Source organism: Microcebus murinus, chromosome 6 (assembly GCF_040939455.1).
Source record: "Microcebus murinus isolate Inina chromosome 6, M.murinus_Inina_mat1.0, whole genome shotgun sequence".
Lineage (NCBI taxonomy): Eukaryota > Metazoa > Chordata > Mammalia > Primates > Cheirogaleidae > Microcebus > Microcebus murinus.
In genome coordinates, this window is record NC_134109.1 from 112,903,584 (window position 1) to 112,919,936 (window position 16,353).

General features: G+C 62.8%; 4 pseudogenes; all 4 read left to right on the forward strand.

The window, feature by feature from the left end:
• The first annotated feature begins 2,529 nt into the window (after window positions 1–2,529).
• LOC142871829 (uncharacterized) lies at window positions 2,530–2,648 on the forward strand (annotated as a pseudogene).
• A 3,835-nt stretch (window positions 2,649–6,483) lies between these two features.
• LOC142871830 (uncharacterized) lies at window positions 6,484–6,602 on the forward strand (annotated as a pseudogene).
• A 3,833-nt stretch (window positions 6,603–10,435) lies between these two features.
• LOC142871832 (uncharacterized) lies at window positions 10,436–10,554 on the forward strand (annotated as a pseudogene).
• A 3,901-nt stretch (window positions 10,555–14,455) lies between these two features.
• Window positions 14,456–14,574, forward strand: LOC142871833 (uncharacterized; annotated as a pseudogene).
• Window positions 14,575–16,353: the final 1,779 nt, after the last annotated feature.

Consider the following 16,353-nt stretch of genomic DNA (forward strand, 5'->3'; position numbering starts at 1 on the left):
TCCGTGGTGTCCACGCGCCACATTTTATTTACCCACTCGTGGGTCGATGGGCACTCGGGTCCCTTCCAGGTCTTTGCGATTGTGACTTGTGCCCTGACTCTAACCCTAACCCTTACCCAGCCCGTCTCCTCCACGGCCCCTGCCTGACTGACTCCTTCCCGCCCGGCCTGTCACCTGTCACCGTCCTCTGCCCCTGCCTGACACGCTCCTCCCCGCCCGGGCCGTCACCGTCCTCGGCCCCTGCCTGACGGGGCTCCTCCGTCGCCTGGGCCTTCCAAGGGCTTGGTGTGGACGCTGGTTCCAGGACGCCCTCCCAGGAACCCGGTAGCAGGGTGGCCGCAGCGTCTCGCGCAACCCAACCGTCCGCCGGCTGGCCGCCGTGGCTAAGTGGCCTGCGGGGGACGTGCTCCCGCTGTGCCGTGGGGGCCCAGCCTGGTGTCTTCTCTGAGGCCCCGCGGCTGCCGCTCCCCGCAAGGGGATAGCCGCGGAGGTGGGGACCGCCTCCTCATGGGGACGTACACCCAGCTCTCCATGTCGGATTCCGGGGCTCTCTGTCCTGCCAGAAGGCCCAGCTGGCCTGTGGGTCCTTAGAGTGGCAAAAACATCCGAAAACTGAGATTGAGTTTTCGGGTCCGGTGGGTGTCTGCACTTTTGTGCTGGGCACCCCAGGGAGGCCCGGGGGCTGGCTGGACAACGCGGTCTGCTGGGCTGGGGGGGGGTTTGGAGGAGCAACTGATGCCCTTTGCACTTTGGGTAGCAAGTGTCTGAGGTGTCTCTGGGCCCTGTGCCATGTGGGGGCGGGGGCGGGGTGGGAGGAGGAGGAGGAGCAGGAGGAGGAGGAGGAGGAGGAGGAGGAGGAGGTGGGAAGGGCCCTGGCCTGCAGTCGTGTTCCCCGGGGTGGCACAGCATGTGGCTTCTTCCACAGGCTGCTTGGCCTGGGCTCCCTGCACCTGGGACTTTGGAGGACTGGCCCTGTGCTTGCCAACACTTCCTGCAGGGACCCAGAGCTGGGAGGTTGCATCTCTCAGCCCTGGGTCGGGCAGAGCCCCAGCGGGCCATGCCCACAACCTCTCTCAGCACGGGTCCCCCAGAAGGCTCCTTTGGGACCAGGATTCTCTTGCGGGTGACTCTTTAAGGTCTGGCCCCTGGATGGAGGGGCACCAGGAGTAGAGGAGCAGGAAGGGGAAGGGGGTGGCCATGCGAGGGGACACTTTGAGGCCAAGTCCCAGCTTCAGCCTGATCCTCCTGGGAACCCCGGGGTGGACATCACACCTCCTGGTTGCCCCGCTCTGAGACAAGGAGCCGGGCTTCGCATTCCCACAGCAGCCAGTCGTGGGCTGAGGACACCCGGGGCGTTGGGAACTCCCTGGCTTCTCCTTGGATTAACATCTGGAGCTGCTTGTGAATTGCGCCGCCACACACACCCGAGTGCAGGTGTCTTCCGCACAGACTGCGGGCCTCGCTCTTCTGAACGCCGCTAGCTCGCCACCCACCCACGGGAGAACCTGGTCAGGGTACTTTCTCTCGGGGGCAGACTCTCCTCCGGGCGGGCGACCGGTGTCTCTGTTTGCTCGTTTCTTTCTTCCATTTCGGGAAAGGCTTCCTTACTGGGTGTGGAAATCTCCTATGCCTTTCCTCGCCTATTCTGTCAGCTTTCAAATTCTCTTTCGGTTGCCACCCTCACAGATGGATTAGGAAACACTTTGCGGTGCACTCATTAGTGAAATGACCTCAATGACGCTGGAATCCAATATCTAATCGCCGATTTCTAGCGAGTCCACACGCCAGGGTGGTTGGGGTCCAATGCAGCCCCGGCCAGGCCCAGGCCCCTTGGACTGGGCCACAGGAGGACACAGAGGAGGGTCCCGGCCCCCACGAAGCGGTGCCGGCGGTTCTCCACGGGCTTGGGTGTTTTCCAGAGGGAGGAGATGGAGGGGACTGATTTCTTCAGCGCCCCACAAACCACGCCACCCCACCCCACCCATGGGACACATCCGGAGAGAGAGAGACGCCCCATACACTCGCTCCCCTCCCCCATGCGCTGTGCCCCAGCCCTGGCCCGGGGGAATAGGCGGCCGCCGGGCCACAGGGTGGGGGGCGCAGCTGAAAGGGGTTGTGGGGGAGGGCGGCCCCTGGCTGGGGTCAAAGGGCGAGCGCCCCGCCCGCCCGTGCGCAGTCAGCGGCCGCGGCGCGCTGGGGGTGGGGGGCGGGGAGGTGAAGGAGGCCAGGCGAGGAGAGGAGGGGGGCTGGAAGGTCTCCACCTTGGCGGGTCCAGCCGTGGAGGCGCATCTTGTGTGAGTGTGAGTGAGTGAGTGAGTGAGTGTGAGTGTGTGTGTATAGAGAGACAGCCCCCAACCCCGGCCCGCCGCTCCCTGCCCGCCCCGCCTGTCACCCCCGTCCCTCGGAGCCCGCCGGACCCGGCCGGCGAACTCAACAGGCCCGGCACGGCGCGGGGCCTGGGGCGGGAGGAGGCGGCGGGGAAGCGCAGAGAGGCTCGGCTTCTTGAGCGGGGCAGGGGCGCCCTCCGCCGTCCACGGCCACACCACCCCGAACGCGCCCGATCCCGTCTGGTCTCGGAAGCTAAGCAGGGTCGGGCCTGGTTAGAACTTGGATGGGAGACCGCCCGGGAATACCGGGTGCCCTAGGCTTCTTCTTCTTTTTTTTTTTTTTTTTTGCCGCGGGTTCTGTCGCGTTTCTGGGAGTGCGGGGGCGGCCCGGGGTGGGGGTGACCCCCACCCTCAGCGCCCGCCGCGGTGCCTGGCGCCCCAGCCCGCACCGTAGGGCCTCCTCATGTCCCGAGCCGCGACACCGCCGCCACGCGACAGCATGCGTGGCTTCTGGACTGTCAGGTCTCAGACCAAAGGTCTGCTCTGTGGGAACCGACACGCTGGAGGAAACCTTGAGAGTCTGAGAGGGGAGGGAGTTCCAGAAGAAGGCCAGGATGTCATTTTGAGGGAGTATGTGACCAGAACTCGTCCCGTTGCTTTTGGGGTTCTATGGGCTACACGTAGGAATCTTTGGTGGTGGCACCTGATGTTGGGGGATCCGGAGTCACACCCAGACCTGCTCCACAGGCCTCCTTTTACTTTTCTCTTCGGATTCATTTTTTTTTTTTTTTTTTTTTGAGACAGAGTCTCGGTTTGTTGCCCAGGCTAGAGTGAGTGCCGTGGCGTCAGCCTAGCTCACAGCAACTTCAAACTCCTGGGCTCGAGTGATCCTTCTGCCTCAGCCTCCCGGGTAGCTGGGACTGCAGGCATGCGCCACCATGCCCCGCTAATTTTTTATATATATATCAGTTGGCCAATTAATTTCTTTCTATTTATAGTAGAGACGGGGTCTCGCTCTTGCTCAGGCTGGTTTTGAACTCCTGACCTTGAGCAATCCGCCCGCCTCGGCCTCCCAAGAGCTAGGATTACAGGCGTGAGCCACAGCGCCCAGCCGGATTCATTATTTTTAAAAAGTGTCTCTTATCTCTATTATTGCATTTTCCTTTCTCTCTCTTTTCAAGCAGATGATGGGAGTCCAAGTATTAAGGTGACATGTGTTGCCCGTGCCCCCCTCCCCCCCCCGTGTTCTTATTCATTTACCTCTCATGTTGTTCCAGCATATTGTGGGGGCACCAATGTTAAGGTCGGGTGCGTTGCCCTCTCCCAGCCTCCTCCCTCGGGTCAGAGCTTCAAGTGCGCCCATCCCCCAGTCGGTGCGCACCCACCCCATTCCTAATGGATGTGTATGCCCATCCCCTCCCCCCACCCGCCCGACACCCACCCGAAGAAGGTGATTCCTCTGTGTCCACTTAGGTGTCCATCGGTTCGTACCCATTTGCTGATGAGCGCGAGCACGTGGTGCTCGTGTGTCCATTCTTGGGATACTTGGCTTACTGGAACGGGTTCCAGCTCTGGCCAGGAGAACCACGAGAGATGCCCCCTCACCGCTGCTCCTCATAGCCGAATAGCACTCCGTGGTGTCCACGCGCCACATTTTATTTACCCACTCGTGGGTCGATGGGCACTCGGGTCCCTTCCAGGTCTTTGCGATTGTGACTTGTGCCCTGACTCTAACCCTAACCCTTACCCAGCCCGTCTCCTCCACGGCCCCTGCCTGACTGACTCCTTCCCGCCCGGCCTGTCACCTGTCACCGTCCTCTGCCCCTGCCTGACACGCTCCTCCCCGCCCGGGCCGTCACCGTCCTCGGCCCCTGCCTGACGGGGCTCCTCCGTCGCCTGGGCCTTCCAAGGGCTTGGTGTGGACGCTGGTTCCAGGACGCCCTCCCAGGAACCCGGTAGCAGGGCGGCCGCAGCGTCTCGCGCAACCCAACCGTCCGCCGGCTGGCCGCCGTGGCTAAGTGGCCTGCGGGGGACGTGCTCCCGCTGTGCCGTGGGGGCCCAGCCTGGTGTCTTCTCTGAGGCCCCGCGGCTGCCGCTCCCCGCAAGGGGATAGCCGCGGAGGTGGGGACCGCCTCCTCATGGGGACGTACACCCAGCTCTCCATGTCGGATTCCGGGGCTCTCTGTCCTGCCAGAAGGCCCAGCTGGCCTGTGGGTCCTTAGAGTGGCAAAAACATCCGAAAACTGAGATTGAGTTTTCGGGTCCGGTGGGTGTCTGCACTTTTGTGCTGGGCACCCCAGGGAGGCCCGGGGGCTGGCTGGACAACGCGGTCTGCTGGGCTGGGGGGGGGTTTGGAGGAGCAACTGATGCCCTTTGCACTTTGGGTAGCAAGTGTCTGAGGTGTCTCTGGGCCCTGTGCCATGTGGGGGCGGGGGCGGGGTGGGAGGAGGAGGAGGAGCAGGAGGAGGAGGAGGAGGAGGAGGTGGGAAGGGCCCTGGCCTGCAGTCGTGTTCCCCGGGGTGGCACAGCATGTGGCTTCTTCCACAGGCTGCTTGGCCTGGGCTCCCTGCACCTGGGACTTTGGAGGACTGGCCCTGTGCTTGCCAACACTTCCTGCAGGGACCCAGAGCTGGGAGGTTGCATCTCTCAGCCCTGGGTCGGGCAGAGCCCCAGCGGGCCATGCCCACAACCTCTCTCAGCACGGGTCCCCCAGAAGGCTCCTTTGGGACCAGGATTCTCTTGCGGGTGACTCTTTAAGGTCTGGCCCCTGGATGGAGGGGCACCAGGAGTAGAGGAGCAGGAAGGGGAAGGGGGTGGCCATGCGAGGGGACACTTTGAGGCCAAGTCCCAGCTTCAGCCTGATCCTCCTGGGAACCCCGGGGTGGACATCACACCTCCTGGTTGCCCCGCTCTGAGACAAGGAGCCGGGCTTCGCATTCCCACAGCAGCCAGTCGTGGGCTGAGGACACCCGGGGCGTTGGGAACTCCCTGGCTTCTCCTTGAATTAACATCTGGAGCTGCTTGTGAATTGCGCCGCCACACACACCCGAGTGCAGGTGTCTTCCGCACAGACTGCGGGCCTCGCTCTTCTGAACGCCGCTAGCTCGCCACCCACCCACGGGAGAACCTGGTCAGGGTACTTTCTCTCGGGGGCAGACTCTCCTACGGGCGGGCGACCGGTGTCTCTGTTTGCTCGTTTCTTTCTTCCATTTCGGGAAAGGCTTCCTTACTGGGTGTGGAAATCTCCTATGCCTTTCCTCGCCTATTCTGTCAGCTTTCAAATTCTCTTTCGGTTGCCACCCTCACAGATGGATTAGGAAACACTTTGCGGTGCACTCATTAGTGAAATGACCTCAATGACGCTGGAATCCAATATCTAATCGCCGATTTCTAGCGAGTCCACACGCCAGGGTGGTTGGGGTCCAATGCAGCCCCGGCCAGGCCCAGGCCCCTTGGACTGGGCCACAGGAGGACACAGAGGAGGGTCCCGGCCCCCACGAAGCGGTGCCGGCAGTTCTCCACGGGCTTGGGTGTTTTCCAGAGGGAGGAGATGGAGGGGACTGATTTCTTCAGCGCCCCACAAACCACGCCACCCCACCCCACCCATGGGACACATCCGGAGAGAGAGAGACGCCCCATACACTCGCTCCCCTCCCCCATGCGCTGTGCCCCAGCCCTGGCCCGGGGGAATAGGCGGCCGCCGGGCCACAGGGTGGGGGGCGCAGCTGAAAGGGGTTGTGGGGGAGGGCGGCCCCTGGCTGGGGTCAAAGGGCGAGCGCCCCGCCCGCCCGTGCGCAGTCAGCGGCCGCGGCGCGCTGGGGGTGGGGGGCGGGGAGGTGAAGGAGGCCAGGCGAGGAGAGGAGGGGGGCTGGAAGGTCTCCACCTTGGCGGGTCCAGCCGTGGAGGCGCATCTTGTGTGAGTGTGAGTGAGTGAGTGAGTGAGTGTGAGTGTGTGTGTATAGAGAGACAGCCCCCAACCCCGGCCCGCCGCTCCCTGCCCGCCCCGCCTGTCACCCCCGTCCCTCGGAGCCCGCCGGACCCGGCCGGCGAACTCAACAGGCCCGGCCCGGCCCGGCGCGGGGCCTGGGGCGGGAGGAGGCGGCGGGGAAGCGCAGAGAGGCTCGGCTTCTTGAGCGGGGCAGGGGCGCCCTCCGCCGTCCACGGCCACACCACCCCGAACGCGCCCGATCCCGTCTGGTCTCGGAAGCTAAGCAGGGTCGGGCCTGGTTAGAACTTGGATGGGAGACCGCCCGGGAATACCGGGTGCCCTAGGCTTCTTCTTCTTTTTTTTTTTTTTTTTGCCGCGGGTTCTGTCGCGTTTCTGGGAGTGCGGGGGCGGCCCGGGGTGGGGGTGACCCCCACCCTCAGCGCCCGCCAAGGTGCCTGGCGCCCCAGCCCGCACCGTGGGGCCTCCTCATGTCCCGAGCCGCGACACCGCCGCCACGCGACAGCATTGGTGGCTTCTGGACTGTCAGGTCTCAGACCAAAGGTCTGCTCTGTGGGAACCGACACGCTGGAGGAAACCTTGAGAGTCTGAGAGGGGAGGGAGTTCCAGAAGAAGGCCAGGATGTCATTTTGAGGGAGTATGTGACCAGAACTCGTCCCGTTGCTTTTGGGGTTCTATGGGCTACACGTAGGAATCTTTGGTGGTGGCACCTGATGTTGGGGGATCCGGAGTCACACCCAGACCTGCTCCACAGGCCTCCTTTTACTTTTCTCTTCGGATTCATTTTTTTTTTTTTTTTTTTTGAGACAGAGTCTCGGTTTGTTGCCCAGGCTAGAGTGAGTGCCGTGGCGTCAGCCTAGCTCACAGCAACTTCAAACTCCTGGGCTCGAGTGATCCTTCTGCCTCAGCCTCCCGGGTAGCTGGGACTGCAGGCATGCGCCACCATGCCCCGCTAATTTTTTATATATATATCAGTTGGCCAATTAATTTCTTTCTATTTATAGTAGAGACGGGGTCTCGCTCTTGCTCAGGCTGGTTTTGAACTCCTGACCTTGAGCAATCCGCCCGCCTCGGCCTCCCAAGAGCTAGGATTACAGGCGTGAGCCACAGCGCCCAGCCGGATTCATTATTTTTAAAAAGTGTCTCTTATCTCTATTATTGCATTTTCCTTTCTCTCTCTTTTCAAGCAGATGATGGGAGTCCAAGTATTAAGGTGACATGTGTTGCCCGTGCCCCCCTCCCCCCCCCGTGTTCTTATTCATTTACCTCTCATGTTGTTCCAGCATATTGTGGGGGCACCAATGTTAAGGTCGGGTGCGTTGCCCTCTCCCAGCCTCCCCCCTCGGGTCAGAGCTTCAAGTGCGCCCATCCCCCAGTCGGTGCGCACCCACCCCATTCCTAATGGATGTGTATGCCCATCCCCTCCCCCCACCCGCCCGACACCCACCCGAAGAAGGTGATTCCTCTGTGTCCACTTAGGTGTCCATCGGTTCGTACCCATTTGCTGATGAGCGCGAGCACGTGGTGCTCGTGTGTCCATTCTTGGGATACTTGGCTTACTGGAACGGGTTCCAGCTCTGGCCAGGAGAACCACGAGAGGTGCCCCCTCACCGCTGCTCCTCATAGCCGAATAGCACTCCGTGGTGTCCACGCGCCACATTTTATTTACCCACTCGTGGGTCGATGGGCACTCGGGTCCCTTCCAGGTCTTTGCGATTGTGACTTGTGCCCTGACTCTAACCCTAACCCTTACCCAGCCCGTCTCCTCCACGGCCCCTGCCTGACTGACTCCTTCCCGCCCGGCCTGTCACCTGTCACCGTCCTCTGCCCCTGCCTGACACGCTCCTCCCCGCCCGGGCCGTCACCGTCCTCGGCCCCTGCCTGACGGGGCTCCTCCGTCGCCTGGGCCTTCCAAGGGCTTGGTGTGGACGCTGGTTCCAGGACGCCCTCCCAGGAACCCGGTAGCAGGGCGGCCGCAGCGTCTCGCGCAACCCAACCGTCCGCCGGCTGGCCGCCGTGGCTAAGTGGCCTGCGGGGGACGTGCTCCCGCTGTGCCGTGGGGGCCCAGCCTGGTGTCTTCTCTGAGGCCCCGCGGCTGCCGCTCCCCGCAAGGGGATAGCCGCGGAGGTGGGGACCGCCTCCTCATGGGGACGTACACCCAGCTCTCCATGTCGGATTCCGGGGCTCTCTGTCCTGCCAGAAGGCCCAGCTGGCCTGTGGGTCCTTAGAGTGGCAAAAACATCCGAAAACTGAGATTGAGTTTTCGGGTCCGGTGGGTGTCTGCACTTTTGTGCTGGGCACCCCAGGGAGGCCCGGGGGCTGGCTGGACAACGCGGTCTGCTGGGCTGGGGGGGGGTTTGGAGGAGCAACTGATGCCCTTTGCACTTTGGGTAGCAAGTGTCTGAGGTGTCTCTGGGCCCTGTGCCATGTGGGGGCGGGGGCGGGGTGGGAGGAGGAGGAGGAGCAGGAGGAGGAGGAGGAGGAGGAGGTGGGAAGGGCCCTGGCCTGCAGTCGTGTTCCCCGGGGTGGCACAGCATGTGGCTTCTTCCACAGGCTGCTTGGCCTGGGCTCCCTGCACCTGGGACTTTGGAGGACTGGCCCTGTGCTTGCCAACACTTCCTGCAGGGACCCAGAGCTGGGAGGTTGCATCTCTCAGCCCTGGGTCGGGCAGAGCCCCAGCGGGCCATGCCCACAACCTCTCTCAGCACGGGTCCCCCAGAAGGCTCCTTTGGGACCAGGATTCTCTTGCGGGTGACTCTTTAAGGTCTGGCCCCTGGATGGAGGGGCACCAGGAGTAGAGGAGCAGGAAGGGGAAGGGGGTGGCCATGCGAGGGGACACTTTGAGGCCAAGTCCCAGCTTCAGCCTGATCCTCCTGGGAACCCCGGGGTGGACATCACACCTCCTGGTTGCCCCGCTCTGAGACAAGGAGCCGGGCTTCGCATTCCCACAGCAGCCAGTCGTGGGCTGAGGACACCCGGGGCGTTGGGAACTCCCTGGCTTCTCCTTGGATTAACATCTGGAGCTGCTTGTGAATTGCGCCGCCACACACACCCGAGTGCAGGTGTCTTCCGCACAGACTGCGGGCCTCGCTCTTCTGAACGCCGCTAGCTCGCCACCCACCCACGGGAGAACCTGGTCAGGGTACTTTCTCTCGGGGGCAGACTCTCCTCCGGGCGGGCGACCGGTGTCTCTGTTTGCTCGTTTCTTTCTTCCATTTCGGGAAAGGCTTCCTTACTGGGTGTGGAAATCTCCTATGCCTTTCCTCGCCTATTCTGTCAGCTTTCAAATTCTCTTTCGGTTGCCACCCTCACAGATGGATTAGGAAACTCTTTGCGGTGCACTCATTAGTGAAATGACCTCAATGACGCTGGAATCCAATATCTAATCGCCGATTTCTAGCGAGTCCACACGCCAGGGTGGTTGGGGTCCAATGCAGCCCCGGCCAGGCCCAGGCCCCTTGGACTGGGCCACAGGAGGACACAGAGGAGGGTCCCGGCCCCCACGAAGCGGTGCCGGCGGTTCTCCACGGGCTTGGGTGTTTTCCAGAGGGAGGAGATGGAGGGGACTGATTTCTTCAGCGCCCCACAAACCACGCCACCCCACCCCACCCATGGGACACATCCGGAGAGAGAGAGACGCCCCATACACTCGCTCCCCTCCCCCATGCGCTGTGCCCCAGCCCTGGCCCGGGGGAATAGGCGGCCGCCGGGCCACAGGGTGGGGGGCGCAGCTGAAAGGGGTTGTGGGGGAGGGCGGCCCCTGGCTGGGGTCAAAGGGCGAGCGCCCCGCCCGCCCGTGCGCAGTCAGCGGCCGCGGCGCGCTGGGGGTGGGGGGCGGGGAGGTGAAGGAGGCCAGGCGAGGAGAGGAGGGGGGCTGGAAGGTCTCCACCTTGGCGGGTCCAGCCGTGGAGGCGCATCTTGTGTGAGTGTGAGTGAGTGAGTGAGTGAGTGTGAGTGTGTGTGTATAGAGAGACAGCCCCCAACCCCGGCCCGCCGCTCCCTGCCCGGCCCGCCTGTCACCCCCGTCCCTCGGAGCCCGCCGGACCCGGCCGGCGAACTCAACAGGCCCGGCCCGGCCCGGCGCGGGGCCTGGGGCGGGAGGAGGCGGCGGGGAAGCGCAGAGAGGCTCGGCTTCTTGAGCGGGGCAGGGGCGCCCTCCGCCGTCCACGGCCACACCACCCCGAACGCGCCCGATCCCGTCTGGTCTCGGAAGCTAAGCAGGGTCGGGCCTGGTTAGAACTTGGATGGGAGACCGCCCGGGAATACCGGGTGCCCTAGGCTTCTTCTTCTTTTTTTTTTTTTTTTTTGCCGCGGGTTCTGTCGCGTTTCTGGGAGTGCGGGGGCGGCCCGGGGTGGGGGTGACCCCCACCCTCAGCGCCCGCCGCGGTGCCTGGCGCCCCAGCCCGCACCGTGGGGCCTCCTCTTGTCCCGAGCCGCGACACCGCCGCCACGCGACAGCATGCGTGGCTTCTGGACTGTCAGGTCTCAGACCAAAGGTCTGCTCTGTGGGAACCGACACGCTGGAGGAAACCTTGAGAGTCTGAGAGGGGAGGGAGTTCCAGAAGAAGGCCAGGATGTCATTTTGAGGGAGTATGTGACCAGAACTCGTCCCGTTGCTTTTGGGGTTCTATGGGCTACACGTAGGAATCTTTGGTGGTGGCACCTGATGTTGGGGGATCCGGAGTCACACCCAGACCTGCTCCACAGGCCTCCTTTTACTTTTCTCTTCGGATTCATTTTTTTTTTGTTTTTTTTTTGAGACAGAGTCTCGGTTTGTTGCCCAGGCTAGAGTGAGTGCCGTGGCGTCAGCCTAGCTCACAGCAACTTCAAACTCCTGGGCTCGAGTGATCCTTCTGCCTCAGCCTCCCGGGTAGCTGGGACTGCAGGCATGCGCCACCATGCCCCGCTAATTTTTTATATATATATCAGTTGGCCAATTAATTTCTTTCTATTTATAGTAGAGACGGGGTCTCGCTCTTGCTCAGGCTGGTTTTGAACTCCTGACCTTGAGCAATCCGCCCGCCTCGGCCTCCCAAGAGCTAGGATTACAGGCGTGAGCCACAGCGCCCAGCCGGATTCATTATTTTTAAAAAGTGTCTCTTATCTCTATTATTGCATTTTCCTTTCTCTCTCTTTTCAAGCAGATGATGGGAGTCCAAGTATTAAGGTGACATGTGTTGCCCGTGCCCCCCTCCCCCCCCCGTGTTCTTATTCATTTACCTCTCATGTTGTTCCAGCATATTGTGGGGGCACCAATGTTAAGGTCGGGTGCGTTGCCCTCTCCCAGCCTCCCCCCTCGGGTCAGAGCTTCAAGTGCGCCCATCCCCCAGTCGGTGCGCACCCACCCCATTCCTAATGGATGTGTATGCCCATCCCCTCCCCCCACCCGCCCGACACCCACCCGAAGAAGGTGATTCCTCTGTGTCCACTTAGGTGTCCATCGGTTCGTACCCATTTGCTGATGAGCGCGAGCACGTGGTGCTCGTGTGTCCATTCTTGGGATACTTGGCTTACTGGAACGGGTTCCAGCTCTGGCCAGGAGAACCACGAGAGGTGCCCCCTCACCGCTGCTCCTCATAGCCGAATAGCACTCCGTGGTGTCCACGCGCCACATTTTATTTACCCACTCGTGGGTCGATGGGCACTCGGGTGGCTTCCAGGTCTTTGCGATTGTGACTTGTGCCCTGACTCTAACCCTAACCCTTACCCAGCCCGTCTCCTCCACGGCCCCTGCCTGACTGACTCCTTCCCACCCGGCCTGTCACCTGTCACCGTCCTCTGCCCCTGCCTGACACGCTCCTCCCCGCCCGGGCCGTCACCGTCCTCGGCCCCTGCCTGACGGGGCTCCTCCGTCGCCTGGGCCTTCCAAGGGCTTGGTGTGGACGCTGGTTCCAGGACGCCCTCCCAGGAACCCGGTAGCAGGGCGGCCGCAGCGTCTCGCGCAACCCAACCGTCCGCCGGCTGGCCGCCGTGGCTAAGTGGCCTGCGGGGGACGTGCTCCCGCTGTGCCGTGGGGGCCCAGCCTGGTGTCTTCTCTGAGGCCCCGCGGCTGCCGCTCCCCGCAAGGGGATAGCCGCGGAGGTGGGGACCGCCTCCTCATGGGGACGTACACCCAGCTCTCCATGTCGGATTCCGGGGCTCTCTGTCCTGCCAGAAGGCCCAGCTGGCCTGTGGGTCCTTAGAGTGGCAAAAACATCCGAAAACTGAGATTGAGTTTTCGGGTCCGGTGGGTGTCTGCACTTTTGTGCTGGGCACCCCAGGGAGGCCCGGGGGTGAGGGTCCGGTGGGTGTCTGCACTTTTGTGCTGGGCACCCCAGGGAGGCCCGGGGGCTGGCTGGACAACGCGGTCTGCTGGGCTGGGGGGGGGTTTGGAGGAGCAACTGATGCCCTTTGCACTTTGGGTAGCAAGTGTCTGAGGTGTCTCTGGGCCCTGTGCCATGTGGGGGCGGGGGCGGGGTGGGAGGAGGAGGAGGAGGAGGAGGAGCAGGAGGAGGAGGAGGAGGAGGAGGTGGGAAGGGCCCTGGCCTGCAGTCGTGTTCCCCGGGGTGGCACAGCATGTGGCTTCTTCCACAGGCTGCTTGGCCTGGGCTCCCTGCACCTGGGACTTTGGAGGACTGGCCCTGTGCTTGCCAACACTTCCTGCAGGGACCCAGAGCTGGGAGGTTGCATCTCTCAGCCCTGGGTCGGGCAGAGCCCCAGCGGGCCATGCCCACAACCTCTCTCAGCACGGGTCCCCCAGAAGGCTCCTTTGGGACCAGGATTCTCTTGCGGGTGACTCTTTAAGGTCTGGCCCCTGGATGGAGGGGCACCAGGAGTAGAGGAGCAGGAAGGGGAAGGGGGTGGCCATGCGAGGGGACACTTTGAGGCCAAGTCCCAGCTTCAGCCTGATCCTCCTGGGAACCCCGGGGTGGACATCACACCTCCTGGTTGCCCCGCTCTGAGACAAGGAGCCGGGCTTCGCATTCCCACAGCAGCCAGTCGTGGGCTGAGGACACCCGGGGCGTTGGGAACTCCCTGGCTTCTCCTTGGATTAACATCTGGAGCTGCTTGTGAATTGCGCCGCCACACACACCCGAGTGCAGGTGTCTTCCGCACAGACTGCGGGCCTCGCTCTTCTGAACGCCGCTAGCTCGCCACCCACCCACGGGAGAACCTGGTCAGGGTACTTTCTCTCGGGGGCAGACTCTCCTCCGGGCGGGCGACCGGTGTCTCTGTTTGCTCGTTTCTTTCTTCCATTTCGGGAAAGGCTTCCTTACTGGGTGTGGAAATCTCCTATGCCTTCCCTCGCCTATTCTGTCAGCTTTCAAATTCTCTTTCGGTTGCCACCCTCACAGATGGATTAGGAAACTCTTTGCGGTGCACTCATTAGTGAAATGACCTCAATGACGCTGGAATCCAATATCTAATCGCCGATTTCTAGCGAGTCCACACGCCAGGGTGGTTGGGGTCCAATGCAGCCCCGGCCAGGCCCAGGCCCCTTGGACTGGGCCACAGGAGGACACAGAGGAGGGTCCCGGCCCCCACGAAGCGGTGCCGGCAGTTCTCCAAGGGCTTGGGTGTTTTCCAGAGGGAGGAGATGGAGGGGACTGATTTCTTCAGCGCCCCACAAACCACGCCACCCCACCCCACCCATGGGACACATCCGGAGAGAGAGAGACGCCCCATACACTCGCTCCCCTCCCCCATGCGCTGTGCCCCAGCCCTGGCCCGGGGGAATAGGCGGCCGCCGGGCCACAGGGTGGGGGGCGCAGCTGAAAGGGGTTGTGGGGGAGGGCGGCCCCTGGCTGGGGTCAAAGGGCGAGCGCCCCGCCCGCCCGTGCGCAGTCAGCGGCCGCGGCGCGCTGGGGGTGGGGGGCGGGGAGGTGAAGGAGGCCAGGCGAGGAGAGGAGGGGGGCTGGAAGGTCTCCACCTTGGCGGGTCCAGCCGTGGAGGCGCATCTTGTGTGAGTGTGAGTGAGTGAGTGAGTGAGTGTGAGTGTGTGTGTATAGAGAGACAGCCCCCAACCCCGGCCCGCCGCTCCCTGCCCGCCCCGCCTGTCACCCCCGTCCCTCGGAGCCCGCCGGACCCGGCCGGCGAACTCAACAGGCCCGGCCCGGCCCGGCGCGGGGCCTGGGGCGGGAGGAGGCGGCGGGGAAGCGCAGAGAGGCTCGGCTTCTTGAGCGGGGCAGGGGCGCCCTCCGCCGTCCACGGCCACACCACCCCGAACGCGCCCGATCCCGTCTGGTCTCGGAAGCTAAGCAGGGTCGGGCCTGGTTAGAACTTGGATGGGAGACCGCCCGGGAATACCGGGTGCCCTAGGCTTCTTCTTCTTTTTTTTTTTTTTTTTTGCCGCGGGTTCTGTCGCGTTTCTGGGAGTGCGGGGGCGGCCCGGGGTGGGGGTGACCCCCACCCTCAGCGCCCGCCGCGGTGCCTGGCGCCCCAGCCCGCACCGTGGGGCCTCCTCTTGTCCCGAGCCGCGACACCGCCGCCACGCGACAGCATGCGTGGCTTCTGGACTGTCAGGTCTCAGACCAAAGGTCTGCTCTGTGGGAACCGACACGCTGGAGGAAACCTTGAGAGTCTGAGAGGGGAGGGAGTTCCAGAAGAAGGCCAGGATGTCATTTTGAGGGAGTATGTGACCAGAACTCGTCCCGTTGCTTTTGGGGTTCTATGGGCTACACGTAGGAATCTTTGGTGGTGGCACCTGATGTTGGGGGATCCGGAGTCACACCCAGACCTGCTCCACAGGCCTCCTTTTACTTTTCTCTTCGGATTCATTTTTTTTTTTTTTTTTGAGACAGAGTCTCGGTTTGTTGCCCAGGCTAGAGTGAGTGCCGTGGCGTCAGCCTAGCTCACAGCAACTTCAAACTCCTGGGCTCGAGTGATCCTTCTGCCTCAGCCTCCCGGGTAGCTGGGACTGCAGGCATGCGCCACCATGCCCCGCTAATTTTTTATATATATATCAGTTGGCCAATTAATTTCTTTCTATTTATAGTAGAGACGGGGTCTCGCTCTTGCTCAGGCTGGTTTTGAACTCCTGACCTTGAGCAATCCGCCCGCCTCGGCCTCCCAAGAGCTAGGATTACAGGCGTGAGCCACAGCGCCCGGCCGGATTCATTATTTTTAAAAAGTGTCTCTTATCTCTATTATTGCATTTTCCTTTCTCTCTCTTTTCAAGCAGATGATGGGAGTCCAAGTATTAAGGTGACATGTGTTGCCCGTGCCCCCCTCCCCCCCCCGTGTTCTTATTCATTTACCTCTCATGTTGTTCCAGCATATTGTGGGGGCACCAATGTTAAGGTCGGGTGCGTTGCCCTCTCCCAGCCTCCCCCCTCGGGTCAGAGCTTCAAGTGCGCCCATCCCCCAGTCGGTGCGCACCCACCCCATTCCTAATGGATGTGTATGCCCATCCCCTCCCCCCACCCGCCCGACACCCACCCGAAGAAGGTGATTCCTCTGTGTCCACTTAGGTGTCCATCGGTTCGTACCCATTTGCTGGTGAGCGCGAGCACGTGGTGCTCGTGTGTCCATTCTTGGGATACTTGGCTTACTGGAACGGGTTCCAGCTCTGGCCAGGAGAACCACGAGAGGTGCCCCCTCACCGCTGCTCCTCATAGCCGAATAGCACTCCGTGGTGTCCACGCGCCACATTTTATTTACCCACTCGTGGGTCGATGGGCACTCGGGTGGCTTCCAGGTCTTTGCGATTGTGACTTGTGCCCTGACTCTAACCCTAACCCTTACCCAGCCCGTCTCCTCCACGGCCCCTGCCTGACTGACTCCTTCCCGCCCGGCCTGTCACCTGTCACCGTCCTCTGCCCCTGCCTGACACGCTCCTCCCCGCCCGGGCCGTCACCGTCCTCGGCCCCTGCCTGACGGGGCTCCTCCGTCGCCTGGGCCTTCCAAGGGCTTGGTGTGGACGCTGGTTCCAGGACGCCCTCCCAGGAACCCGGTAGCAGGGCGGCCGCAGCGTCTCGCGCAACCCAACCGTCCGCCGGCTGGCCGCCGTGGCTAAGTGGCCTGCGGGGGACGTGCTCCCGCTGTGCCGTGGGGGCCCAGCCTGGTGTCTTCTCTGAGGCCCCCCCGGCTGCCGCTCCCCGC